Source organism: Dendrobates tinctorius, unplaced genomic scaffold, assembly GCF_039654945.1.
Source record: "Dendrobates tinctorius isolate UK_male_01 unplaced genomic scaffold, ASM3965494v1 ptg000241l, whole genome shotgun sequence".
Classification (NCBI taxonomy): domain Eukaryota; kingdom Metazoa; phylum Chordata; class Amphibia; order Anura; family Dendrobatidae; genus Dendrobates; species Dendrobates tinctorius.
The window spans coordinates 5101609-5129340 of NW_027361908.1; the positions used below are offsets into that span (position 1 = coordinate 5101609).

The 27732-nt window shown below is 47.2% G+C and overlaps 1 protein-coding gene across 2 annotated transcripts in view; it reads left to right on the forward strand.

Annotated features, from left to right (window-relative positions):
- Positions 1 to 1542: 1542 nt before the first annotated feature.
- The window catches only part of ELK3 (ETS transcription factor ELK3), an 82755-nt gene continuing 56565 nt past the window's right edge, over positions 1543 to 27732 (forward strand). The window contains exon 1 of one of the 2 annotated variants that reach the window (XM_073556928.1): positions 1543 to 1880. The gene's annotated coding sequence lies outside the window, so the exon portion shown is untranslated. The remainder of the gene's footprint in view (positions 1881 to 27732) is intronic. The other variant, XM_073556927.1, reaches the window with a different exon arrangement.

A 27732-nucleotide genomic window follows, 5' to 3' on the forward strand; every position in this document is an offset into this window, starting at 1 on the left:
ATAAAAAATAGCGGGCTAAAAAATCATTTTTGAGGAAAAAAAATTATTTTTTTATTTTCACTGCTCTGCGTTATAAACTTCTGTGAAGCACTTGGGGGTTCAAAGTGCTCACCACACATCTAGATAAGTTCCTTCGGGGGTCTAGTTTCCAAAATGGGGTCACTTGTGGGGGAGTTCCAATGTTTAGGCACACAGGGGCTCTCCAAATGCGACATGGTGTCCGCTAACGATTGGAGCTAATTTTCCAATCAAAAAGTCACATGGCGCTCCTTCCCTTCCGGGCCTTGCGGTGCGCCCAAACAGTGGTTTATGACCACATATGAGATAGTGATGTACTCAGGAGAAATTGCTTAACAAATTTTAGGATCCATTTTATCCTGTTGCCCATGTGAAAATGAAAAAACTGAGGCCAAATAAAATTTTTGTGAAAAAAAAAAAAGTACTTTTTTTTTTTACAGATCAATTTGTGAAGCACCTGGGGGTTCAAAGTGCATACTATGCATCTAGATAAGTTCCTTGGAGGGTCTAGTTTCCAAAATGGGCTCACTTGTGGGGGAGCTCCAATGTTTAGGCACACAGGTACTCTTATAACAAGACATGGCAACCGCTAAACATTCAAGCATATTTTACATTCAAAAAGTAAAATGGCACTCCTTGCCTTCTGAGCCCTGCCATGCGCCCAAACAGTGGTTTATGACCACATATGAGGTATCAGTGTACTCAGGAGAAATTGCCCAACAAATTTTAGGATACATTTTATCCTGTTACCCATGTGAAAATAAAAAAACTGATGCTAAAATAAAATTTTGGTTGGAAAAATTAAAATGTCCATTTTTTCATTCCATGTTGCTTTAGTTCCTGTGAAGCACCTGAAGGGTTAATAATCTTCTTGAATGTAGTTTTGAGTAGCTTGAGGGGTGCAGTTTTTAGAATGGTGACACTTTTGGGTATTTTCTGCCATATAGACACCTCAAAGTGACTTCAAATGTGAGGTGGTCCCTAAAAAATATGGTTTTGTAAATTTTGTTGTAAAAATGAGAAATTGCTGGTCAACTTTTAACCCTTATAACTTCCTAACGAAAAAAAATGTTGTTTCCAAAATTGTGCTGATGTAAAGTAGACATGTGGGAAATGTTATTTATTAACTATTTTGTGTCACATAACTCTCTGGTTTAACAGAATAAAAATTCAAAATTTGAAAATTGCAAAATTTTCAAAATTTTCGCCAAATTTCCATTTTTTTCCCAAATAAACGCAAAAATTATCGACCTAAATATACCACTATCATGAAGCCCAATATGTCACGAAAAAACAATCTCGGAATCGCTAAGATGCGTTGAAGCGTTCGTGAGTTTATCACCTCATAAAGGGACATTGGTCAGAATTGCAAAAAATGGCCAGGTCATTAAGGTCAAAATAGGCTGGGTCATGAAGGGGTTAAGCAGCAGTGCTCTAGGGGCAGAGGGGTTTTAGGGCCCCAGGTGTGAATACACCCCTGCCCCTGATTTTGTGAGGACTTTGGTGCATGGACTCCTCCCCTGTGAGGCAGGGAGAACAGCAGCCAGATGGAGCACTCGTAGCTTTGTGTTGTTGCTGTTTTACTATGTGTGTGTCTTCTATTACAACCATGCTGAACATCAGTGGCCGGAGAGAGGAGAGGGAGGAAAAGCCTGTTTACACAGACTGCGAACCGCCTGGGGAATAATGCAGGAAAGGAAGTGAGCCGGCTCTCTGTCTGACTGCTCCAACTTCCTGCTCACACACACTCACACAGCACAGAGAAAGAGCAGGCTGACAGCATGGAGCAGCCCGGGATTGTACCCCCTTCCTAGACAGTACCCCAAGAGAGCGGTGCCAGGGTGCAGCACCAGTCTGGGTAGGTATGTGGCAGCACTAGTTGCACTTCTGCTGTATGGAGGAGGGGCTGCTGGCTCTCACCAACTTTCCGCTCTTAATTTGCATTCATTTGTGTTAATAAATGGCACGGAATTAACGAGACAGCAGCTGAAGACCCCTTACATTGCTCCGGGTGGGCGCTGAGGAGTCACCAGTGTTTTATTAGTGTGACTGGCATGACAGATAATGCCCAGGGAAGGTTTGCTCATGAGTATTGTCCTGATGTACTGGGCATCACTACTGGTGCCAGGGGGGGTCTCTTACTGACTGGGCATCACTGCTGGTGCCAGGCGGATCTGTTACTGACTGGGCACACTGCTGGTGCCAGGCGGATCTGTTACTGACAGGGTATCACTGCTGGTGCCAGGCGGATCTGTTACTGACTGGGCACACTGCTGGTGCCAGGCGGATCTGTTACTGACAGGGTATCACTGCTGGTGCCAGGCGGATCTGTTACTGACTGGGCACACTGCTGGTGCCAGGCGGATCTCTTACTGACTGGGCATCACTGCTGGTGCCAGGCGGATCTGTTACTGACTGGGCACACTGCTGGTGCCAGGCGGATCTGTTACTGACAGGGTATCACTGCTGGTGCCAGGCGGATCTGTTACTGACTGGGCATCACTGCTGGTGCCAGGCGGATCTGTTACTGACTGGGCATCACTGCTGGTGCCAGGCGGATCTGTTACTGACTGGGCATCACTGCTGGTGCCAGGCGGATCTGTTACTGACTGGGCATCACTGCTGGTGCCAGGCGGATCTGTTACTGACTGGGCATCACTGCTGGTGCCAGGCGGATCTGTTACTGACTGGGCATCACTGCTGGTGCCAGGCGGATCTGTTACTGACTGGGCACACTGCTGGTGCCAGGCGGATCTGTTACTGACTGGGCACACTGCTGGTGCCAGGCGGATCTGTTACTGACTGGGCACACTGCTGGTGCCAGGCGGATCTGTTACTGACTGGGCACACTGCTGGTGCCAGGCGGATCTGTTACTGACTGGGCACACTGCTGGTGCCAGGCGGATCTGTTACTGACTGGGCACACTGCTGGTGCCAGGCGGATCTGTTACTGACTGGGCACACTGCTGGTGCCAGGCGGATCTGTTACTGACTGGGCACACTGCTGGTGCCAGGCGGATCTGTTACTGACTGGGCACACTGCTGGTGCCAGGCGGATCTGTTACTGACTGGGCACACTGCTGGTGCCAGGCGGATCTGTTACTGACTGGGCACACTGCTGGTGCCAGGCGGATCTGTTACTGACTGGGCACACTGCTGGTGCCAGGCGGATCTGTTACTGACTGGGCATCACTGCTGGTGCCAGGCGGATCTGTTACTGACTGGGCATCACTGCTGGTGCCAGGCGGATCTGTTACTGACTGGGCATCACTGCTGGTGCCAGGCGGATCTGTTACTGACTGGGCATCACTGCTGGTGCCAGGCGGATCTGTTACTGACTGGGCATCACTGCTGGTGCCAGGCGGATCTGTTACTGACTGGGCATCACTGCTGGTGCCAGGCGGATCTGTTACTGACTGGGCATCACTGCTGGTGCCAGGGGGGTCTCTTACTGACTGGGCGTCACTGCTGGTTCCAAGGGGACCTCTTACTGACTGGGCGTCACTGCTGGTTCCAGGAGGACCTCTTACTGACTGGGCGTCACTGCTGGTTCCAGGAGGACCTTTTACTGACAGGGCGTCACTGCTGGTTCCAGGGGGACCTCTTACTGACAGGGCGTCACTGCTGGTGCCAGGGGGACCTTTTACTGACTGGGCGTCACTGCTGGTGCCAGGGGGACCTTTTACTGACTGGGCGTCACTGCTGGTGCCAGGGGGACCTCTTACTGACTGGGCATCACTGCTGGTGCCAGGGGGACCTCTTACTGACTGGGCATCACTGCTGGTGCCAGGGGGACCTCTTACTGACTGGGCATCACTGCTGGTGCCAGGGGGACCTCTTACTGACTGGGCATCACTGCTGGTGCCAGGGGGACCTCTTACTGACTGGGCATCACTGCTGGTGCCAGGGGGACCTCTTACTGACTGGGCATCACTGCTGGTGCCAGGGGGACCTCTTACTGACTGGGCATCACTGCTGGTGTCAGGGGGGGTCCCTTACTGACTGGGCATCACTGCTGGTGTCAGGGGGGGTCCCTTACTGACTGGGCATCACTGCTGGTGTCAGGGGGGGTCCCTTACTGACTGGGCATCACTGCTGGTGCCAGGGGGGGTCCCTTACTGACAGGGCATCACTGCTGGTGCCAGGGGGACCTCTTACTGACTGGGCATCACACATTACATTACACAGTAATAATGCCAGTGTAACAGGAAGAGTGTTTGCACTGGCATAAGCTACAAAATGTGCATGTCATACTCGTGTCTGGGCATCAGCACTGGTACTTGGCATGATTGTCACTGCTGGGTACCATTTATGACTGCCAGCTGTGAGAACCTCCTCTCCTCCTCCAGTTATGTGTGCCAGAGACATCCTGATCATACAGACTGGCATCAGGACTGGTGATAGTGATGAGCAACTGGCATGTGTGACGAGGACATCAGCAAGTGGTTGGCATTACCGTTCTGATTGGCACTGCTGCCATGAGGAGGGAGTCTGTTCCACCTGACTGGGCATATGTGCCAGGGGTCTCTTATTACTCACTCGCAGGGTTTATTACTGACAACCTGTGACTACTATGTGTGGCCGGCATCTGTGAGGGAGAGCCTATATCTGGGCATCTGCCCTCGCGTCTGGCATGGAGTATCCATCATGTCTGTGGAGCCAGAGCAGCGCGTTTTCCTCAGAGTTGGGAGTCCGTCCTGTCTGGAAACACAAGACTAATTGCCATGCGCTTCCGGCCGGGAGCTGGCAGCAGACAACATCTTGAGAATGAGTCAGTGAGCGCACAAAGAGACTCTGTGGTTTCCTTCTCCTCAGGTTCATGCATGTGCAGCTGCCTTTGTAGTCTTCGCAGGGTCTCTGAGGCTCGGCCCAGGGAGGGAGAGGAGAAGGCTGCACTGTTGTTTTTGGAGGGGAGGCTTTCTTTTTTTATAAGGTTACAGGACCTGATGCTGCCGGGGAAAAAGTTCCCTTGAATTTTCCACTGGCTGCAGGAAGAGAGCGCATTTAGTCATGGCTCAGTAATGTCTGCCTATAGCGACTAATCTCATTAGGAGTTTCCGCTCCCCGAACACTGGAGGGTTTGTGTGGCTCATAGAGCAGCTCTGCCACCAACATGCAGAGCCAGGGAGCTCATGTACCCACTGTGCCAGCTGTGTGCCCTGCCCTCAGCACTGCCATTATATGTAATATATACATATAGTAATAACCTGCCAGGGAGCTCATGTACCCACTGTGCCAGCTGTGTGCCCTGCCCTCAGCACTGCCATTATATGTAATATATACATATAGTAATAACCTGCCAGGGAGCTCATGTACCCACTGTGCCAGCTGTGTGCCCTGCCCTCAGCACTGCCATTATATGTAATATATACATATAGTAATAACCTGCCAGGGAGCTCATGTACCCACTGTGCCAGCTGTGTGCCCTGCCCTCAGCACTGCCATTATATCTAATATATACATATAGTAATAACCTGCCACCAACATGCAGAGCCAGGGAGCTCATGTACCCACTGTGCCAGCTGTGTGCCCTGCCCTCAGCACTGCCATTATATGTAATATATACATATAGTAATAACCTGCCAGGGAGCTCATGTACCCACTGTGCCAGCTGTGTGCCCTGCCCTCAGCACTGCCATTATATGTAATATATACATATAGTAATAACCTGCCAGGGAGCTCATGTACCCACTGTGCCAGCTGTGTGCCCTGCCCTCAGCACTGCCATTATATCTAATATATACATATAGTAATAACCTGCCAGGGAGCTCATGTACCCACTGTGCCAGCTGTGTGCCCTGCCCTCAGCACTGCCATTATATGTAATATATACATATAGTAATAACCTGCCAGGGAGCTCATGTACCCACTGTGCCAGCTGTGTGCCCTGCCCTCAGCACTGCCATTATATGTAATATATACATATAGTAATAACCTGCCAGGGAGCTCATGTACCCACTGTGCCAGCTGTGTGCCCTGCCCTCAGCACTGCCATTATATCTAATATATACATATAGTAATAACCTGCCAGGGAGCTCATGTACCCACTGTGCCAGCTGTGTGCCCTGCCCTCAGCACTGCCATTATATGTAATATATACATATAGTAATAACCTGCCAGGGAGCTCATGTACCCACTGTGCCAGCTGTGTGCCCTGCCCTCAGCACTGCCATTATATGTAATATATACATATAGTAATAACCTGCCAGGGAGCTCATGTACCCACTGTGCCAGCTGTGTGCTCTGCCCTCAGCACTGCCATTATATGTAATATATACATATAGTAATAACCTGCCAGGGAGCTCATGTACCCACTGTGCCAGCTGTGTGCCCTGCCCTCAGCACTGCCATTATATGTAATATATACATATAGTAATAACCTGCCAGGGAGCTCATGTACCCACTGTGCCAGCTGTGTGCCCTGCCCTCAGCACTGCCATTATATGTAATATATACATATAGTAATAACCTGCCAGAGAGCTCATGTACCCACTGTGCCAGCTGTGTGCCCTGCCCTCAGCACTGCCATTATATCTAATATATACATATAGTAATAACCTGCCACCAGCATGCAGAGCCAGGGAGCTCATGTACCCACTGTGCCAGCTGTGTGCCCTGCCCTCAGCACTGTCATTATATGTAATATATACATATAGTAATAACCTGCCAGAGAGCTCATGTACCCACTGTGCCAGCTGTGTGCCCTGCCCTCAGCACTGCCATTATATGTAATATATACATATAGTAATAACCTGCCAGAGAGCTCATGTACCCACTGTGCCAGCTGTGTGCCTTGCCCTCAGCACTACCATTATATCTAATATATACATATAGTAATAACCTGCCACCAGCATGCAGAGCCAGGGAGCTCATGTACCCACTGTGCCAGCTGTGTGCCCTGCCCTCAGCACTGCCATTATATGTAATATATATATAGTAATAACCTGCCACCAGCATGCAGGGCCAGGGAGCTCATGTACCCACTGTGCCAGCTGTGTGCCCTGCCCTCAGCACTGCCATTATATGTAATATATACATATAGTAATAACCTGCCAGAGAGCTCATGTACCCACTGTGCCAGCTGTGTGCCCTGCCCTCAGCACTGCCATTATATGTAATATATGCATATAGTAATAACCTGCCACCAACATGCAGAGCCAGGGAGCTCATGTACCCACTGTGCCAGCTGTGTGCCCTGCCCTCAGCACTGCCATTATATGTAATATATACATATAGTAATAACCTGCCACCAGCATGCAGTGCTACAGAGCTCATGTGCCCACTGTGCCAGCTGTGTGCCCTGCCCTCAGCACTGCCATTATATGTAATATATACATATAGTAATAACCTGCCACCAGCATGCAGAGCCAGGGAGCCAATGTACCCACTGTGCCAGCTGTGTGCCCTGCCCTCAGCACTGCCATTATATGTAATATATACATATAGTAATAACCTGCCACCAGCATGCAGTGCTACAGAGCTCATGTGCCCACTGTGCCAGCTGTGTGCCCTGCCCTCAGCACTGCCATTATATGTAATATATACATATAGTAATAACCTGCCACCAGCATGCAGAGCCAGGGAGCCAATGTACCCACTGTGCCAGCTGTGTGCCCTGCCCTCAGCACTGCCATTATATGTAATATATACATATAGTAATAACCTGCCACCAACATGCACAGCCAGAGAGCTCATGTACCCACTGTGCCAGCTTTAGGTCCTGCCCTCAGCACTGCCATTATATGTAATATATACATATAGTAATAACCTGCCACCAACATGCACAGCCAGAGAGCTCATGTACCCACTGTGCCAGCTACAGTATGTGCCGTGCCCTCAGCACTGCCGTTATATGTAATATATACTTATAGTAATAACCTGCCACCAACATGCATAGCCAGATAGCTAATGTACCCACTGTGCCTGCTGTGTGCCCTGCCCTCAGCACTGCCATTATATGTATATACATGCACAGCCAGAGCGCTAATGTACGCACTGTGCCAGCTGTGTGCACTGCCCTCCGCACTGCCATTATATGTAATCTATATACACTGCTCAAAAAAATAAAGGCATCACTAAAATACCACATCTTAGATATCTTTGAATGAAATATTCCAGTTGCAAATTTTTATTCATTGCATAGTGGAATGTGTTCAAAACAACAAAACATAACAATTATCAATGTAAATCAAAATGAATATCTCATGGAGGTCTGGATTTGGAATGATACTCAAAATCAAAGTGGAAAACCAAATTACAGGCTGATACAACTTCATTGGAAATGCCTCATGACAAGGAAAAGATGCTCAGTATTGTGTGTGGCCTCCACGTGCCTGTATGATCTCCCTACTGTACAACGCCTAGGCATGCTTCTGATGAGGTGGCGGATGTTCTGAGGGATCTCCTCCCAGACCTGGACTAAAGCATCCGCCAACTCCTTGACAGTCTGTGGTGCAACGTGACGTCGGTGGATGGAGCGAGACATGATGTCCCAGATGTGCTCAATCGGATTATGGTCTGGGGAACGGGCGGGCCAGTCCATAGCTTCAATGCCTTCATCTTGCAGGAACTGCTGACACATTCCAGCCACATGAGGTCTGGCATTGTCCTGCTTTAGGAGGAACCCAGGGCCAACCGCACCTGCATATGGTCTCACAAGGGATCTGAGGATCTCATCTCGGTACCTAATGGCAGTCAGGCTACCTCTGGCGAGCACATGAAGGGCTGTGCGGCCCTCCAAAGAAATGCCACCCCACACCATTACTGATCCACTGCCAAACCGGTCATGCTGAAGGATGTCACGTTTGTCACATGTGCACAGTGTGAACCTGCTTTCATCTGTGACGAGCACAGGGCGCCAGTGGCGAATTTGCCAATCCTGGTGTTCTGTGGCAAATGCGAAGCATCCTGCACGGTGTTGGGCTGTGAGCACAACCCCCATCTGTGGACGTCGGGCCTTCAGACCATTCTCATGTAGTCGGTTTCTAACTGTTTGTGCAGACGCATGCACATTTGTGGCCTGCTGGAGGTTATTTTGTAGGGCTCTGGCAGTGTTCCCCCGTGCACAAAGGCGGAGGTAGCGGTCCTGCTGCTGGGTTTTTGCCCTCCTACGGCCCCCTCCATGTCTCCTGGTGTACTGGCCTGTCTCCTGGTAGCGGCTCTGGACACTATGCTGACAGACACAGCAAACCTTCCTGCCAAGGCTCGCATTGATGTGCCATCCTGGATGAGCTGCACTACCTGAGCCACTTGTGTGGGTTGTAGAGTCCGTCTCATGCTACCACGAGTGTGAAAGCACAACCAACATTCAAAAGTGACCAAAACATCAGCCAAAAAACATTGGTACTGAGATGTGGTCTGTGGTCCCCACCTGCAGAACCACTCCCTTATTGAGTGTGTCTTGATACTTGCCAATAATTTCCATCTGTTGTCTATTCCATTTGCACAACAGCAGATGAAATTGATTGTCAATCAGTGTTGCTTCCTAAGTGGACAGTTTGATTTCAAAGAAGTTTGATTCACTTGGAGTTATATTCTGTTGTTTAAGTGTTCCCTTTATTTTTTTGAGCAGTGCTTTTGGGTGACCTTATGCCACTCCTGGTACATAAATTTAAGCAGTTCTTCTTTGATGGCTTGTGACTATCCATCTTCCTCTTGATTACATTCCACAGGTTTTCTATGGGGTTCAGGTCTGGAGATTGGGCTGGCCTTGACAGGGATTTGATGTGGTGGTCCTTCATCCACACATTGATTGACCTAGCTGTGTGGCATGGCGCATTGTCCTGCTGGAAAAAAACAGTTCTCAGAGTTGGGGAACATTGTCTGAGCAGAAGGAATCAACTGTTTTTCCAGGACAACCTTGTATGCGGCTTGATTCATATGTCCTTCGCAAAGAATAACCTGCCCAATTCTAGCCTTGCTGAAGCATCTCTAGATCATCACCAATCCTCCACCAAATGTCACAGTGGGGGCAAGACACTGTGGCTTGTACGCCTCTCCAGGTCTCCATCTAACCATTAAACGACCAGGTGTTGGGCAAAGCTGATAATTAGACTCATCAGAGAAGATTGCCTTACTCATGTCCTCTATGGTCCAATCCTTATGGTCTTTGGCAAACTTCAGCCTGGCTCTCCATTGCTTCTCATTGATGAAAGGCATTTTTCTAGCTTTACATGACTTGAGCCCTGCCTCTAGGAGCCTGTTACGAACTGTTCTTGCCATGCACTTCACCCCAGCTGCCATTTGCCATTCCTTGTGTAGGTCACTTGATGTCATCCTGCGGTTGTTGAGTGACATTTGAATAAGATGATGGTCATCCCAGTCAGTGGAGAGTCGTTTTCGCCCTCTGCCGGTCTGTAGCTTTGTTGTCCCCAATGTTTGCTGCTTGACCTTGTAATGGACTTCCGTCTTAGAAATTTTCAGGATGGAGGCAACATGACGCTCACTGTATCCCTCTAATAGGAAAGCCAGAATTGAGCCCTTCTTTTCCTCACTCAAGGCTTTTCTTTTCAACTCCTTTACCATGGTTAAAAGTTATGTTTTAATTCCTATTATGTTTGGGATATTACTAGCACTTGTTTTGCCATCCAGCTTGTCCTATTGCAGTAGGATTGTGAACACCTCAGCAGGGTTTTTTTTATAATTTCCTTCGTTAAATAAGATTTGGTTCGGGTGATCACCTAATCAGAAGCACATTAAGTAGAATGAGGTGTACTCTGATTGGAATTCAACTGACACTGGAGTGGAATGGCTGTCAGACATGTAGAGAAGCTGATTTTTATAAAACTGTGCAGTGGTCTCTTATTTTTGTCAGAGCTGTACATGTAGTAATAACCTGACACCAACATGCACAGCCAGAGAGCTCATGTACCCACTGTACCAGCTCTGTGCCTTGCCCTCAGCACTGCCATTATATGTAATATATACTTGCCACCAACATGCACTGCAAGAGAGCTAATGTACCCACTGTGCCAGCAGATGTAGCCCCTGCCCTCAGCACTAGCATCATTATATGTAATATACAGTTGTGCTCAATAGTTATCATACCCGGGCAGAATTTTTGCTTTCTTGGCCCTTTTTTCAGAGAATATGAATGATAACACCAAACCTTTTTCTCCACTCATGGTTAGTGGTTGGGTGAAGCCATTTATTGTCAAACTACTGTGTTTTCTCTTTTTAAATCATAATGACAACCCAAAACATCCAAATGACCCTGATCAAAAGTTCACATACCCTGGTGATTTTGGCCTGATAACATGCACAGAAGTTGACACAAATGGGTTTGAATGGCTACTGAAGGTAACATCCTCACCTGTGACCTGTTACAAATGCCAGAAAAATTGTTCAGAATGCAAAGAAATACCCACAAATAACATCAGCTGAAATACTGGACTCTCTGAAAACTAGCGGTGTGGCTGTTTCAAGATGCACAATAAGGAGGCACTTGAAGAAACATGGGCTGCATTGTCGAGCTAATGTTCGTACTGTGCCAGCTGTAGGCCCTGCCCTCAGCACTGCCATTTTATGTAATATATACATAAAGTTGTGCTCAAAAGTTTATATACCCCGGTAGAATCTTTGCTTTCATGGCCTTTTTTCAGAAAATATGAATGATAACCCCAAACCTTTTTCTCCAATCATGGTTAGTGGTTGGGTGAAGCCATTTATTGTCAAACTACTGTGTTTTCTCTTTTTAAATCATAATGACAACCCAAAACATCCAAATGACCCTGATCAAAAGTTTACATACCCCATTTCTTAATACCGTATATTGCTTCCCCTAGCATCAATGACAGCGTGACGTCTTTTGTGGTAGTTGTGGATGAGATTCTTTATTTTTTTTAAGATGGTAAAGCTGCCCACCCTACTTGGCAAAAAGCCTCCAGTTCCTGTAAATTCCTGGGCTGTCTAGCACGAACTGCACGCTTGAGATCTCCCCAGAGTGGCTCATTGATGCTAAAGTCAGGAGACTGAGATGGCCACTCCAGAACCTTGACTTTGTTCTGCTGTAGCCAATGACAGGTCGACTTGGCCTTGTGTTTTGGATTGTTGGCATGTTGGAACGTACAAGTAAGACCCATGCGTAGCTTCCATGCTAATGATTGCAAATTTGCCTCCAGTATTTGCTGATAACGTGCTGCATTCATCTTTCCTTTCCTCTTTGACCAAGTTTCCTGTGCCCTTGTAGCTCACACATCCCCAAAACATCAGCGATTCACCTCCATGCTTTACAGTAGGAATGGTGCTCCTTTCACCATAGGCCTTGCTGACCTCTCTCCAAATGTAACGTTTATGGCTGTGGCCAAAAGGTTCAGTTTTGGTCTCATCACTCAAAAATACCTTGTTCCAGAAGTTTTGAGGCTTGTCTCTGTGCTGCTTTGTGTATTGTAGGTGAGACACTTTGTGGCATTTGCGCAGTAATGGCTTTCTTCTGGCGACTCGACCATGCAGCCCATTTGTCTTCCAGTGCTTCCTAAGGCTATGTGCACACGTTGCGGATTCTGCTGCGTTTCCGCAGCGGTTTTGGCCCTGCGGAAATGCAGCAGTTCCGCTGACATGGTACAGTACAATGAAAGCCTATGGGTTTTAGAAAACGCTGTGCTCACGCTGCGGTTTTTTCCACGCGGTTTTGCTGCGGTTTACAAACCGCAGCATGTCAATTGTTTGGGCGGTTTCCGCAGCGGTTTCACACCTTTAACATAGTAGAGGTGTGAAACCGCAGGGCAAAACCTCAGACCAAAACGCAGGAAAACCGCAGGTCACTTTACCTGCGTTTCCGCGCTGAAAAACCCGCAGCAGAATCCGCAACGTGTGTACATAGCCTTATTGTGCATCTTGAAACAGCCGCACCGCTAGTTTTCAGAGAGTCCAGTATTTTAGCTGATGTTATTTGTGGGTTTTTTTTTTTTAAATCCCGAACAATTTTCCTGGCAGTTGTGGAAGAAATTTTGTTGGTATACCTGACCGTGGTTTTGTTTTTACAGAGCCCCTGATTTTCCATTTGATAGTCACAGTTTGAACGCTACTGACTGGCATTATGAATTCCTTGGATATCTTTTTGTATCCCTTTCCTGTTTTATACAGTTAGGCTATGTGCCCACGTAGCGTTTTTCAAGCGTTTTTTTCCTGAGCAGAAACGCATGCCTTGGCCAGGGAAACCGCATGCGCTTTTTGACACGCGTTTTTGACGCGATTGTCAAGCGTTTTGATATGCGTTTTCCTATGCGTTTTTGCAATTACAGTGTATGTATGCGGAATCGCACGCGATTACGCAGTTAATGAACATGCTGCGTTTTTTCCGCTAAGCGTTTCCACAGCGAAAAAAACGCACCATTAGCACAACATGTGCGTTTTCCATTCTATTACATTAGATGCTTTTCTTAAGCGTTTCCGCTGCAGAAACGCTTAAAAAACGCAACGTAGGCGCACAGCCTAAAACTACCGTTTACCATAGATCCGTTGACAATTCTTTTGCTTTTCTCATGACACACAATCCAGAACGTCAGTGGTTGGATGAAGGATGCAAGAGTCTGTCTGGATCCCAGAAACTCACTCAGCTTTTATGCACACACACTGATTACAAGCAAAGAGGTCACAGGGTGAGGATGTTACCTTTAGTAGCCATTCAAACCCATTTTGTCAACTTATGTGAATGTTATCATAGAATCACCAGGGTATGTGAACTTTTGATCAGGGTCATTTGGATGTTTTGGGTTGTCATTATGATTTAAAAAGAGATCACACAGTCATTTGATATTAAATGGCTTCACCGAACCACTAACCATGAGTGGAGAAAAAGTTTTGGTGTTATCATTCATATTCTCTGGAAAAAGGCCAGGAAAGCAAAAATTCTGCCAGAGTATGTAAACTTTTGAGCAGAACTGTATATTAATAACCTGCTACCAAGATGCACAGCCAGAGAGCTAATGTGCCCCCTGTGCCTGCGGTATGTCCTTCCTTCTGCACTGCCATTATCTGTAATATATACATATAGTAATAACCTGACACCAACATGCAGAGCCAGAGAGCTCATGTACCCACTGTGCCAGCTGTAGGTCCTGCCCTCTGCACTGCCATTAAATGTAATTTATACATATAGTAATAATCTGCCACCAACTTGCACAGCCATAGAGTATGACTATACCTACTGTGGCAGCTGTATGCCCTGCCCTCAGCACTGCAATTATATATAATCTAATATATAAAGCTCAAAGTGTGTATGTATGTGTGTGTGTATGTCCGGGATAGGCATCCGCACCGTCGCAGCTACAGCCACAAAATTTGGCACAGTCACACGTCTGGACCCCGAGAGCGTCCTAAGCTATGTTGTGAGGCGAAATTTTAACCCCGCACGTTCCAATTCACCAAACAATTTTGCCCCTATCTATATACTGGGGGGAAAAGTGTGTGCGTGTCAAACCCCGCCCCTCATTATGATGTCACAATGCCCCTATTTGCATACTAAGGAAGCAGTGTGTGCGTGTCAAGCCCCGCCCCTCTTTATGATGTGACAATGGTTGCCATGGCGACGGTGATGTCATCATAGTTTGCAAGCCCCGCCGCCGCTCATTATGATGTCATAATGGTTGACTATGGAATGGAGGATGTGTGATGAGTATATGGGCACCGGACTATGGGATGGAGGATATGTATGACAGGTATATGGGCACGGGACTATGGGATGGAGGATATGTATATGGGCACGGGACTATGGGTTGGAGGATATGTATGATGGGTATATGGGCATGGGACTATGGGATGGCGGATGTGTATATGGGCACGGGACTATGGGATGGAGGATGTGTGATGGGTATATGGGCACTGGACTATGGGATGGAGGATATGTATGATGGGTATATGGGCACGGGACTATGGGATGGTGGATATGTATATGGGCACGGGACTATGGGATGGAGGATGTGTGATGTGTATATGGGCATGGGACTATGAGATGGCGGATATGTAGGATGGGCATGGGACTATGGGATGGAGGATATGTATGATGGGCATATGGGCATGGGACTATGGGATGGAGGATATGTATGACGGGTATATGGGCACGGGACTATGGGATGGCGGATATGTATATGGGCGCGGGACTATGGGATGGAGGATGTGTGATGTGTATATGGGCATGGGACTATGAGATGGCGGATATGTATGATGGGCATATGGGCATGGGACTATGGGATGGAGGATATGTATGATGGGCATATGGGCATGGGACTATGGGATGGAGGATATGTATGATGGGTATATAGGCACGGGACTATGGGATGGCGGATATGTATATGGGCACGGGACTATGGGATGGAGGATGTGTGATGTATATATGGGCATGGGACTATGAGATGGCGGATATGTATGATGGGCATATGGGCATGGGACTATGAGATGGCGGATATGTATGATGGGTATATGGGCATGGGACTATGAGATGGCGGATATGTATGATGGGTATATGGGCATGGGACTATGAGATGAAGGATGTGTGATGGGTATATGGGCACTCGACTATGGGATGGCGAATATGTATGACGGGTATATGGGCATGGGACTATGAGATGAGAATATGTATGATGGGTATATGGGCATGGGACTATCGGATCGTGGATATGTATGATGGGTATATGGGCACGGGACTATGGGATGGAGGATAATTATAATTTTCTATAACTAACCACAGTTAGTTACTATGCCCGGGCAGCGCCGGGCTCTTCAGCTAGTATGTACATATAATAATAACCTACCACCAATTTGCACAGCCAGAGAGAGCTAATGTACTCACTGTGCCAGCTGTATGCCCTACCTACAGCACTGCTATCTTTATATATTTCATAATTCCCTGCCACCAACATGCACATCTAGATAGTGCTGCTTATGTTCTGATAGTGCCCTGTGTGCAAGCTGTATACCCTGCCATCATTATATCTAAAAAAGAAAAAAAGGAAACAAAAAAGACATACCTGGATAAAATTAGCTAACCTTTATTGTATTAAATATAAGAGAGACAGAACATAAAATAATGCAGAAAATCATATTGTATGATTTTTAAATAATTAAATTGCATTTTATTGCATGAAATAAGTATTTGATAGAAAAACGAAACTTAATATTCAATACAGAAACCTTTGTTTGCAATTACAGAGGTCAGACGTTTCTTGTAGTTCGTGACCAAGTTTGTACACACTGCAGCAGGGATTTTGGCCCATTTCTCCATACAGATCTTCTCCACATCTTTCAGGTTTCGGGTCTGTCACTGAGCAATATCAAGTTTCAGCTCCCTCCAAAGGTTTTCTGATGGGTTCACGTCTGGAGACTTGGTCACTCCAGCACCTTGAAATGCTTCTTAGGAAGCCACTCCTTAGTAGCCCTAGCTGTGTGTTTCTGGTTATTGTCATACTGGAAGACCCAACCACAACCCATCTTCAATGCTGTTACTGAAGAAAGGAGGTTGTTGGCCAAAATCTTGTGATACATATCCCATCCATGTTTCCTTCAATACGGTGCAGTAGTCCTGTCCTCTTTGCAGAAAAGCACCCCCAAATAATGATGTTTTCCCCACCATGTTTCACAGTTGGGACGGTGTTCTTAGGGTTGTGCACATTCTTCTTCTTCTTCTTCTTCTTCTTCTTCTTCTTCTTCCTCCAAACACGGCAAGTGGAATTGATACCAAAAAATTCTATTGCGGTCTCACCTGATCACATGACCTTTTTCCAAGCCTCTGGATCATTCAGATGGTCATTGGTGAACTTCAAACAGGCCTGGACATGTGCTGGCGTGAGCAGTGGGAGCTTGCGTACCCTGCAGGATTTTAATCCATGATGGCGTAGTGTGTTACTAACGGTAATGTTTGAGACTGTGGACCCAGCTCTATACAGGTCATTGACTAGGTCCTCCCATGTTGTTATGTGCTGATTCCTGATCTTTCTGAGAATCATCCTTACCTCACAAGGTGGGATCTTGCATGGAGCTCCAGACTGAGGAAGACTGACAGTCCTCTTGTGTTTCTTCCATTTTCTAATATAATAATATAATATAATAGTAACTAACTGTGGTTAGTTATAGAAAATTATAATTATCCTCCATCCTATAGTCCCGTGCCCATATACCCATCATACATATTCATGATCCCATAGTCCCATGCCCATATACCCATCATACATATTCTCATCTCATAGTCCCATGCCCATATACCCATCATACATATTCGCCATCCCATAGTCGAGTGCCCATATACCCATCACACATCCTTCATCTCATAGTCCCATGCCCATATACCCATCATACATATTCTCATCTCATAGTCCCATGCCCATATACCCATCATACATATCCGCCATCTCATAGTCCCATGCCCATATACATATCCGCCATCCCATAGTCCCGTGCCCATATACCCGTCATACATATCCTCCATCCCATAGTCCCATGCCCATATGCCCATCATACATATCCTCCATCCCATAGTCCCATGCCCATATGCCCATCATACATATCCTCCATCCCATAGTCCCATGCCCATATGCCCATCATACATATCCGCCATCTCATAGTCCCATGCCCATATACACATCACACATCCTCCATCCCATAGTCCCGTGCCCATATACATATCCGCCATCCCATAGTCCCGTGCCCATATACCCGTCATACATATCCTCCATCCCATAGTCCCATGCCCATATGCCCATCATACATATCCTCCATCCCATAGTCCCATGCCCATATGCCCATCATACATATCCGCCATCTCATAGTCCCATGCCCATATACACATCACACATCCTCCATCCCATAGTCCCGTGCCCATATACATATCCGCCATCCCATAGTCCCGTGCCCATATACCCGTCATACATATCCTCCATCCCATAGTCCAGTGCCCATATACCCATCACACATCCTCCATCCCATAGTCCCGTGCCCATATACACATCCGCCATCCCATAGTCCCGTGCCCATATACATATCCTCCATCCCATAGTCCCGTGCCCATATACCTGTCATACATATCCTCCATCCCATAGTCCGGTGTCCATATACTCATCACACATCCTCCATTCCATAGTCAACCATTATGACATCATAATGAGCGGCGGCGGGGCTTGCAAACTATGATGACATCACCGTCGCCATGGCAACCATTGTCACATCATAAAGAGGGGCGGGGCTTGACGCGCACACACTGCTTCCCCAGTATGCAAATAGGGGCATTGTGACATCATAATGAGGGGCGGGGCTTGACACGCACACACTTTTCCCCCCAGTATATAGATAGGGGCAAAATTGTTTGGTGAATTGGAACGTGCGGGGTTAAAATTTCGCCTCACAACATAGCTTAGGACGCTCTCGGGGTCCAGACGTGTGACTCTGCCAAATTTTGTGGCTGTAGCTGCGACGGTGCAAATGCCTATCCCGGACATACACACATACACACATACATACACACATACATACATACACACTTTGAGCTTTATATATTAGATATATAATTTCCTGTCACCAACATGTCCAGCCAGACAATGCCCTGTGTATCAGCTGAATATCCTGAAGCAGCACTGTCATGATCATATTTAATATATACATATCTTCCAACTTTTTAAGAACACACACCAATCCACGCCCATTTACCATTGCTTTCTACCCTGGCAGGAGATGTCAGAGGGCGGTGGAAGTGAGTGAAATTCAGCAGATGCCCCAGACTGCAGGGCGTAGATCTAAATCTGGGACTGTCCACTGTATTCGGGGCGGTTGGGACTACAGATGAGCGGATGGATTCACGGGACTCCGGTCCAGCGTCCAGGTCAGTGCTACTTGGCGGCTGAAGGGAAGCCCGTGAATCTCTAACCTTCCGGCGTCCCCGGCGCGTCTTTTGATTAGCCAGGGCCGGCATGACGTTTTCTGTGCATCATGCTCATCTTTAGTTGGGATTTATGGATTTATTTATTTTTTGATAATTCATCCACAGTCAAAGCCGACAGAACTTTCTCATCTTTTGTAGCTTCAATATATGACATCTGGCTTTTTTGTGTCTGTAAGCCATGTTCACACGTTGCGTAAATACTATGTTTTTTGTTTTCAGCAGGTGTCCGCACCAAACTATGCAATAACAATTTTCTCTGGTTATTGATGCATTTTTATGCTTTTTCCCCCTTAATTGATGCATTATTTGTGCAGATGTGAAGCTGCGTTTTAATGTGTTTTTTTTTTTTTTTATAGTACGGTAAAACTTCTAATCCGCACTGAAAAAAGGAACTGCAGTTTTTTGTTTTTTTTTTACATGCGTTTTTTTTAGGCTCCACATAGAAGCCTCCAGTGGGAAAAAAAAAAAAAAAAAAGCACCAAAACTGCTTAGTACAGCAGCATCTTTAGAAAATCGGGAAGCAGTTTTCATGAAATTACATCCACTCTGTTGAACTGTGCCGTTTTTGGTTTTCACTCCATTTTTTTTACTCCACCTACCAATTCCTAAAAATAATCTGATTGATGTGTTTTTGCGGGTTGTAACAATTATAGGGACACCAAATACCGTATGTCCATGTTATTTGCTGATTTGTGATGTTTATTATTTTCTTTTTTAAAGCAGAGTAAAAATGATGTTTATGTAATTGTTTTTCGTTATTTTTTGTAATTTAATAGGAAGAAAAAAAAATTATTTTATTCTCTCTCTAGAAAACAGAGACATAAAAATACACTGTTCTATACTGTGCATCTCTGTCTCAGTATAATCTGCCTCTGTTGTTAGTGGCTGCAATACAGATCAAGTATACAAAATTCTCCTGGTAACATCACCAGAGACTGGCTCAATGACTTTAGCTCCTGCCTGCAATTATAGAGGTTGTCAGTTCGAGTCCCGGAGAGACTCACAAAAAAGAGAAAATTACTTTTTTGTAATTCATGTTCATTATTTGTATTGGTTTTATAGGAACCAAAAAATCTCACCTTTTAGAATACAAATATGCAAATACATAAAAACACACTGCCGTATACAATGTATCTTTAGCTACATGTATACTCTGCTTCTGGGTTCACTAACTGCAATACAGCTCAAGATGACCAAATTCTCTTATCTACAGCAATGTGGATTGTGGCTCATTGCTACAGCTGCTACCTGTGAACATGAAATTGCTTCATGTGGCCAAATATGTGTCACCTGTGGATCATGATATGTAATATCAGCTGACACACAGTGTATCACAACCCCCCCAAGGAAGTCCTTGCGAAACGCATGTCGAGGTTGTGGTAGGTACGTGGTTTGACACAGGAAGTAAAAGATAAGCTATTAGGCTTTGAACCCTGAGTCTATTTAGTGATCACTTAATATATCCTTACTTGTGATTTCCTTATCTTTCAGTATTGCCTATGGTTCCCTCTCATATCATATTTGGTTGAACTTTCATGTTCGTTACTTCAATTAGTGTAATAATAATATTTATTTATATAGTGCCAACATATTCCGCAGCGCTTTACATTTAAACAGTTTCAAACACAACAGACATAAGTAACAAAGTTAGCAATAATATAATGATTAAAGCAAAATATAACTTCTACTTATAGAATATGTGAAAATCTCGTCCCTTGTACACTTCTAATTATACTACTATTTATGTATGTTTCTTTTTTTGTGACTTTCAATAAACCTCATTGTTATAGTTAGCGGACTTTTTACTACATGTTTTCTTGTAGGCTTTATATTTAGCTTAAGGCTACGTCCACACGATCAGTAACCGGCAGGGCTTTGGAGACAGCACATGTCCGTTCCGTCCAAAGCGCTGCCGGCTTTTGAACACAGGTGTTTCTGCATATGTTCATTGAACCGTACAGAATCGCCCTGTCCTATACATTGCACTGGTGATATTTATCTTGCGGAGACTCACCTGGACCCGTAAAAGCGTCTTGCAGGCGAAACGGCCGTCGTCCGTCTTCTTCCCCACATGCCTCCACACACCTGCTCGTCCATTTAACTTTGCCTATTTCCATGATGCTACTACCCTAGCCAAATTATCAATAGTAATGCTCACCACAAATAAGTACAAAAATCCAAGATCACATCCAATTGGAGTACAGATCAACACCAGAGCATTTCAAATGGTAAAATATAATTACTTTTATTAATACAAATATCAAAACATTAAAAGACATACAAGTTTCCAAGATCAGTGCAAAAAGAGAGGGACCTGCACCTCCCATTATATGTATTTTTCTGCTGCATGGTATAGAACCTCATAGCTAATAAGCAATCAGTTAATGTATGATCTTGGAAACTTGTATGTCTTTTAATGTTTTGATATTTGTATTAATAAAAGTAATTATATTTTACCATTTGAAATGCTCTGGTGTTGATCTGTACTCCTATTTCCATGATGGCATAATAAAGGACATCGTTTTGTCAGCATTTGGGTGAGCGCCGCATCACTACTTGTTTTGATCATACACTAATTACTCTAGATGCAAAGCACCGTATACCATTTGCCTTATACCGCTAGTCCGTTCACTTCATTGTTCTCCCTCTGCTCATAGGGTTGAGATTGCCATGCATACAAGGATGAGGAACCATACATACCAAGATAGGGATGAAATGGCCATGTGTAAGGAGGTGGCAGAGAACCTCATTCTCTCCCCTCTCTCCTAAGGGCTGGTCCTGTGCACTTTGTGTGGTACCCGGATGGTGTACCTATGTTTCAATGTCTTACTGTGAAATGTATGTTTATTAATGATGTGCTCTGTTTGCATTGTTTGCCCCTTTAATTGTCTTGTAGTGTATGTGCTGTGATGTCTCTTGTGTTTGCGCTGTTATGAACCTGCATTGTGTAATCTTAGGGATAGCAAAGGGTTAATTTTGTGGGCTGGACTTGCAGCCTCAAGGGAGCAGGAAGCGCCTGCTTCCTGTTCAGATCCTGGGCACTTTTGCCCAGGGCAGATGCTCAGCTTCGGCTGGGTGCCTTGCTGGACCCCAGGAGGGGTAAAGACTGTTGCCTGGACCCCAGGAGGGGTAAAGGGTGCTGCCCCAGACGTTTGGGCAGCACAACGGGCACTAGGACTACGTGAGTGGTGTGCCCCGCCAAAGGGACTTCAAGCATCAAGATTCCGGCGTATGGAGCAGCACAATGGTCACTAGGATTACGTGAGTGCTCTGCCGAAGGGACTTCAAGCTGTCATGATCCATGCTGGATCATGACAGATAAAAGCATGTGTAACCTTTTTTTTACTTAAGCTGTGTGCTTAAGTTTGGTTTTGCCCCCGTTGGCCATTAGGATTATTACACAGTGGTGTTTTTTGTTCTAGTTTGCCCCCGGTGGTGGTGAGCGTCATTGCACTCTGGTTTCTTTAGTTTAGTGCATGTGATTAAGCAGGTGTGATTGCTGGCTCTTACCTATAAAAGAGTGTCAGGTGTTGCAATCACTGTTGGTGATAGTGTTCATTTCAACCATCCTTGGTGGAGGAAGGGTCTAGAGAGAGGTCCTGGCAGCTCAGTCAGAGCTCTGTTGTGGAAGGAGTCAGAGGGGATTTCCTTGCAGCTCTGACAGAGCTTGCTGGCAGCTATTCAGGAGGAAAGCTGCATTCTGGTGGTGGACTCTGTTGCTGGGAGCAAGAGCAACAGAGCAAAGCTAAGTGGTGTTTCCCTGTCTGTATTTTTCCTTGTGTGTATTAGTACAGCGGTGGGGCCAGGGCCTGCATCACCCAGCTCCCTAGCAAGGGATAGGTGTAGGGTGTGCTAGGGTGACAGATATACTGATCTGCGCCCAGTGCGGAACCGGCCTAGGGAACATTAGGAGTGTGAGGGACACTGACTCATTGGAGTGCAGGAGGTCTCCACGTCCTCGCTCCCTATCGCAGGGCCCACCGTTGTAACTGTTTCCCCTTTCCCCGTGTCTAGTTGTTTTAGTTACCGGCCTGCAGGCCGTGTCACACAGGACAGTTTCACGTGCCGTGTCTTGTTGTTTGTTACCGGCCTGCTGGTCACGTCACACAGGACGGGTCCACGTGACATATTTTCTCTAGTCACCTTCCACGACAGCTACATCGGAGGATGTCTTCCCCGCCCTAATAGGGGACAGGAACAGGAAGAGGTTAAATACTCCTCTCCTTCCTGCAACCACCATTGTTTTCCTGTCCCCTGTGGGGCATGAAGAGGTCTACGATGGTGCTGCCTTGGCCGGCGACCGGGAGCACCCCACGCCCAGTATCAGCTGGGATACCTGTCAGATGCCGGGCAGCCGAGGTCAGGGGCCTTGCTCTCCTCCTCCGGTGACTGATCCCGTCTCCGCCTGCATGGTGGGACTCGGGACTCTCCCGCCTCTCCTGCGCCTCCTTCGGGGGTAAAGTGAGGCGGTGATGTGCGCGCCGGTGTCCTCCAGATAGCTCCCCGGCTTCCTCCTCCGTGCTGCCGGTTCCCGGGGGCTCACGCTGGCCGGGGGCGGCGTTCCTCCACTTCGGGCGTTACTGGGCTTTCTACCGGGGCGCACGTTGCTTAGGGGCGCGCGTCACTTCCGGTCTGTCCCTATGCGTTCCACGGTGGATTGAGGGTTCCTCTTCCACATCCACCCCTAAAACCAGGGAACAAGAAAAATCACTTGGTTCCGAGAATGTGGGTGAGCTAATCAGTATGGTTAAGAGCACCATAGGGGTGGAGGAGGAAGGAGTTAAATGCACGGTACAGGACGAGATGTTGGGCTGACGCCCAAAGAAGGTGTCCTGTACACGAGAATGTACAGAATCTGATCCTCCATAAAAGGAGGCCTCCATATAAAAAAAAGCCTATCCCTTTGAGGGCTCCTCCCAGCTCAAAGATCCAATGGATTGAGGAAAAATATATATATATATATTTGAGAGCTTATCAAGGAAGTCCTGGGACACCTTTACAAATCTGCTAGAAGCTAATATGGCTTTCACATGCCCTGTCTCTGTGATTATGCACAGACTCAGGGCACCTTAGGGGGAAAGATACCTGACGCCCTACCCCTACTGCAGAAAGCAATGAGGTTCCTAGCCGATGCTTCCGCTGGCGGTCGCTAGGCAGCTTGAGACCAGGCCGGGACCAGGAAGATAAGCCTGTAGATCGCAGGTCTCGGGTAATTCTTTAATGCACCGGCTCTTCTAGGCTGAGCGTGACTGCTCTCACCAGGTCCGGGTAGCCGCAAAAGCGGCCGTCCTTTCTAACTCCTCTAGAGGAGTGCCCTGGTTAAAATCCTAAAGGAGGCGACTTATCTCCAAATGGTGCGCCATCCCCTTCCAGGGCCACTATAGGTTCAAGCCTGTCCTGGATAACATCCTGGACACAGCTTCAGACAAAAGGATCTCTTCCGAAACATAGAAATGCTAGGAGACGGATTTTACATCCCTCCTGTGACCAAACCTCTGTCAACAGCAAATCTAAGCTGAATTTGCATGCCCTCATCAGATCACAGCCGCTAAGCAGCTTGAGGCTGGGCCAGCACCGGCATGAGAGACTGGCTGGGAATCCCTGGTCCTGTTGATATACTCATGAAGAGTATAGGGGGGCAAGGGCAGGAACATCCTTATCCCTAACCATCAACAGACCCCAGATAAGCAATGACGCCCGGTTGGGGGTCGTCTCTCGCTCTTTTTTTACCCGCTGGCAGTCCATCTCCTCAAATCAGTGGGTCCATCGTACCATATGAGATGGACTAAAAAATTGGGTTTGAGAGTCCTTCCCCGTAATGCTTAGGGGTAACCTCCCTACAGCCTCCACTCCTTCAGTGCTCCTTACCAAAGATCTGCTCCGGTAGAACGCGCGGGTGCCAAAGCGCGAGAAGGCCACGGCCATTATGCACGTCCCTTCCTGGTGAGGAAGCCATCAAAGAAAAACCGAATCATCATAAACCTGAAGCCATTAAACGAATCGGTCCGGTACAGGCAATTCAAAATGGAGTCAATCAGGGGCAGTCCCGCTCATCGGACAGAGCTGGGTAATGGCAACGGTAGAGCTGAAGGGTGTATATTACTATGTGCCAATCCATCCAACCACGTATCTCTCCAAGATCATGGCGGAAGCAGTGATTTTCATCCGGTGCCAGGGGATAGGCGTTATCCCATATCTGGACGACTTCCTCTTCTCTATACCATCTATCTCATGTCAGAAGATGGACGCAGGAAAGACCCTGGGGATATTAAGATCCCTGGGTTTGATACCGAACCTGGTCTATCCCTCCACGAGAAGGAAGCTTCTGGGAGTTCTCTCGGACTCAAGGGGAAAGACATCCTTCCTACCTATGGTTTGTCAGGTCGACCTTGTCCACCAAGGACCTGGTTCAGGACTAGCAGGCACTGACCCTCAGAGTCAATGTATGCTCTAGGATCTTTGACCACATGCACCCAGGTGGTTTCTTCGGCTCAGGCCCACAAAGCCACGTGCTCTTACATTCCAGGATCCGCCTGGCCTGGACTACGCGGCTACAAATTCCATTGTCCTGAAGGATTCCCCCTCCCTGGTCAGGTTAAACCGGCCCTGAGGTGGTGGTTGAACTACCGAAATCTTCAGAAGGGAGTCAGCCGGATTCAGCTTCCCCTGAAAATACTCCGCTCAGATGCCAGCCAACGAGCCTGGGGCGCAGTAGTAGAGAGATCCTATTTTCAGGGGCGATGGCTGCCGAGCATCAGCACCAGTCACTCAAATCTGAGAGAACTGAAGGTGGTCGCCACGTCTGCATCTGCTCAGACAACATGACCACAGTGGCCTATCTCCTGTCAAGGGGGTACGAAGTACGCCGGCCTGAAAGCAATAGCAGCAAGGATCTTCTCCTGATCAGTGCGTCTGAAAGGATCAGACAACACCCAGGCAGACTTCCTCAGTCGAGAAGACGTTCATCCGGAGGAGTGGCGCCTGGACCAGACGGTATTCGTGTGCCTAGCCTCAAGATGGGGCGGAGGTGGACCTAGTCGCCAACAGGCAAAATGCGAAGACAGGGGTATTCGTCTCCCTCAACCACATGGACGGAGTGCAAGGAATAGGTGCCCTTCACCCAATGGTGGGATTCCAACCTCGCATATACCTGCCCACCCATACTGATGCGGGCAAAAAAAAAATCATCTCAGGAAATCCAGATGGACCGAATTCCCACAATACTAATCGCCCCGCTGTGGCTCGGAAGAAGTGGTACAGTGCCCTACCTGCCATGCCCCAAAAAGGGCGACCTCCTTCACCAAGGTCCTCTGCTACACCCGGATGTAGGCAAGGGGAACCTGGCAGCATGGTTATTGAGGCCGAATTCCTAAGAGCCAAATGGCTCTCGGATAGGGTAATCCAAACCCTTCAGGAAAGCCAAAAAACAATAACCAAGGCCATCTACGCCAAGGTCTGGGAAAGGTTTACGCCCTGGTGCTCTCCAGGCACCCCTGATCTCTTCCATCTCAGTGCAGCACAGACCCTAGACGTTTACAAAAGGTCTGGAATAGAGCCTTATCCCCAGCACACTAAAGGTATAAATATCAGTTCTTGGCACCTTTTTTGATCTTGACCTGGCCAGCCACCGCTGGATCCTACGGTTTATGGCTTCGGCAGCCGGGATTCGTCCTATACTCCGCAGTCAGGGGCCTCCTTGGGATCTCAACACCGTGCTCAAACCTAAGATCCATTTGAGATTCCTTGACCACGGAAACCTAACCCTTTATCTGTCCTCTTAGTCGCAATTACTGCGGCTAGACGTATAGGAGAATTGCAGGCCCTGTCAATTCAAGAAGCTTACCTTGCAATCATTACAGATATTATCTTGAGATTAGATCATGCCTTTCTACTCAAAATTTCATAGGGATCAGGACATTGTACTGTCCTCATTCGGCCCAAGCTCTTCAAACCCTAAGGAAGAGACCCTCCACACTCTCGACATTTGCAGAGTGGACCTGTCTACCGACAATAGAGTGAAGCCTAGCGGATTCACCAGAATTTATTCATCCAGTTCTCAGGACGAAATAAGGCAGGAAGGCGTCGAAGAACACGATCGCGAATTGGATCACACAATCTATCTGCCTGACTTGCGCATCACAGAAGCTGGATCCACCCGCCTCACTGGGGGCACATTCTACCCATGCGATAGCAACATCATGAGCAAAAAAACGGGAATGCTTCGTCAGAGCGGATATTCAGAACCGCCCCTGGTCGTCCATCCGCACGTTCACCAGGCGTTACAGGCTAAATTTCAATGGGGATTTAGCATTTGGCAGACGAGTGCTGCAGGCCGTGATTCCCCCCTGTTATGAATGAGTTATGAATGAGTCACCGTAGGAGGCAAAAACAGAAATACTAGCTAAGTCCAGAAAACCAGAGAAGTTGGCAGCTATCGGATTGCAGACCCCTGAACCTATCAACAACAACCAGCAGTAGCCGTGGGGGGCTCCTACGGTGCCCTAGACCCCTCGATCACAGCCAGAGAACTAAATAGCCTAAAGACAGAAAGGGAAATCTAAACTGCCCCAGAGCAGACCCCAAAGCAATAGGCAGCCCCCAACATATGTCGGTGAAGCAAGATGAAAAAACACTCACACAGATAGAAAGATAGCTTGGGCCCCATCATTTGCTCAGCCTAACTAAATAGGACAGGATAGAAAAGCTGCTGTCTGCAATCCGCCAAAACCCTATCAAAACAAGAGCCAACAGACTGATAGGGAAAAAAGCCCTGAAGACGCTAGGCTTCAAAAATACTATATCAGTACTCAGGTATTTTCAGAAGACAGAGCAAAAAGGAATTCAGCTCA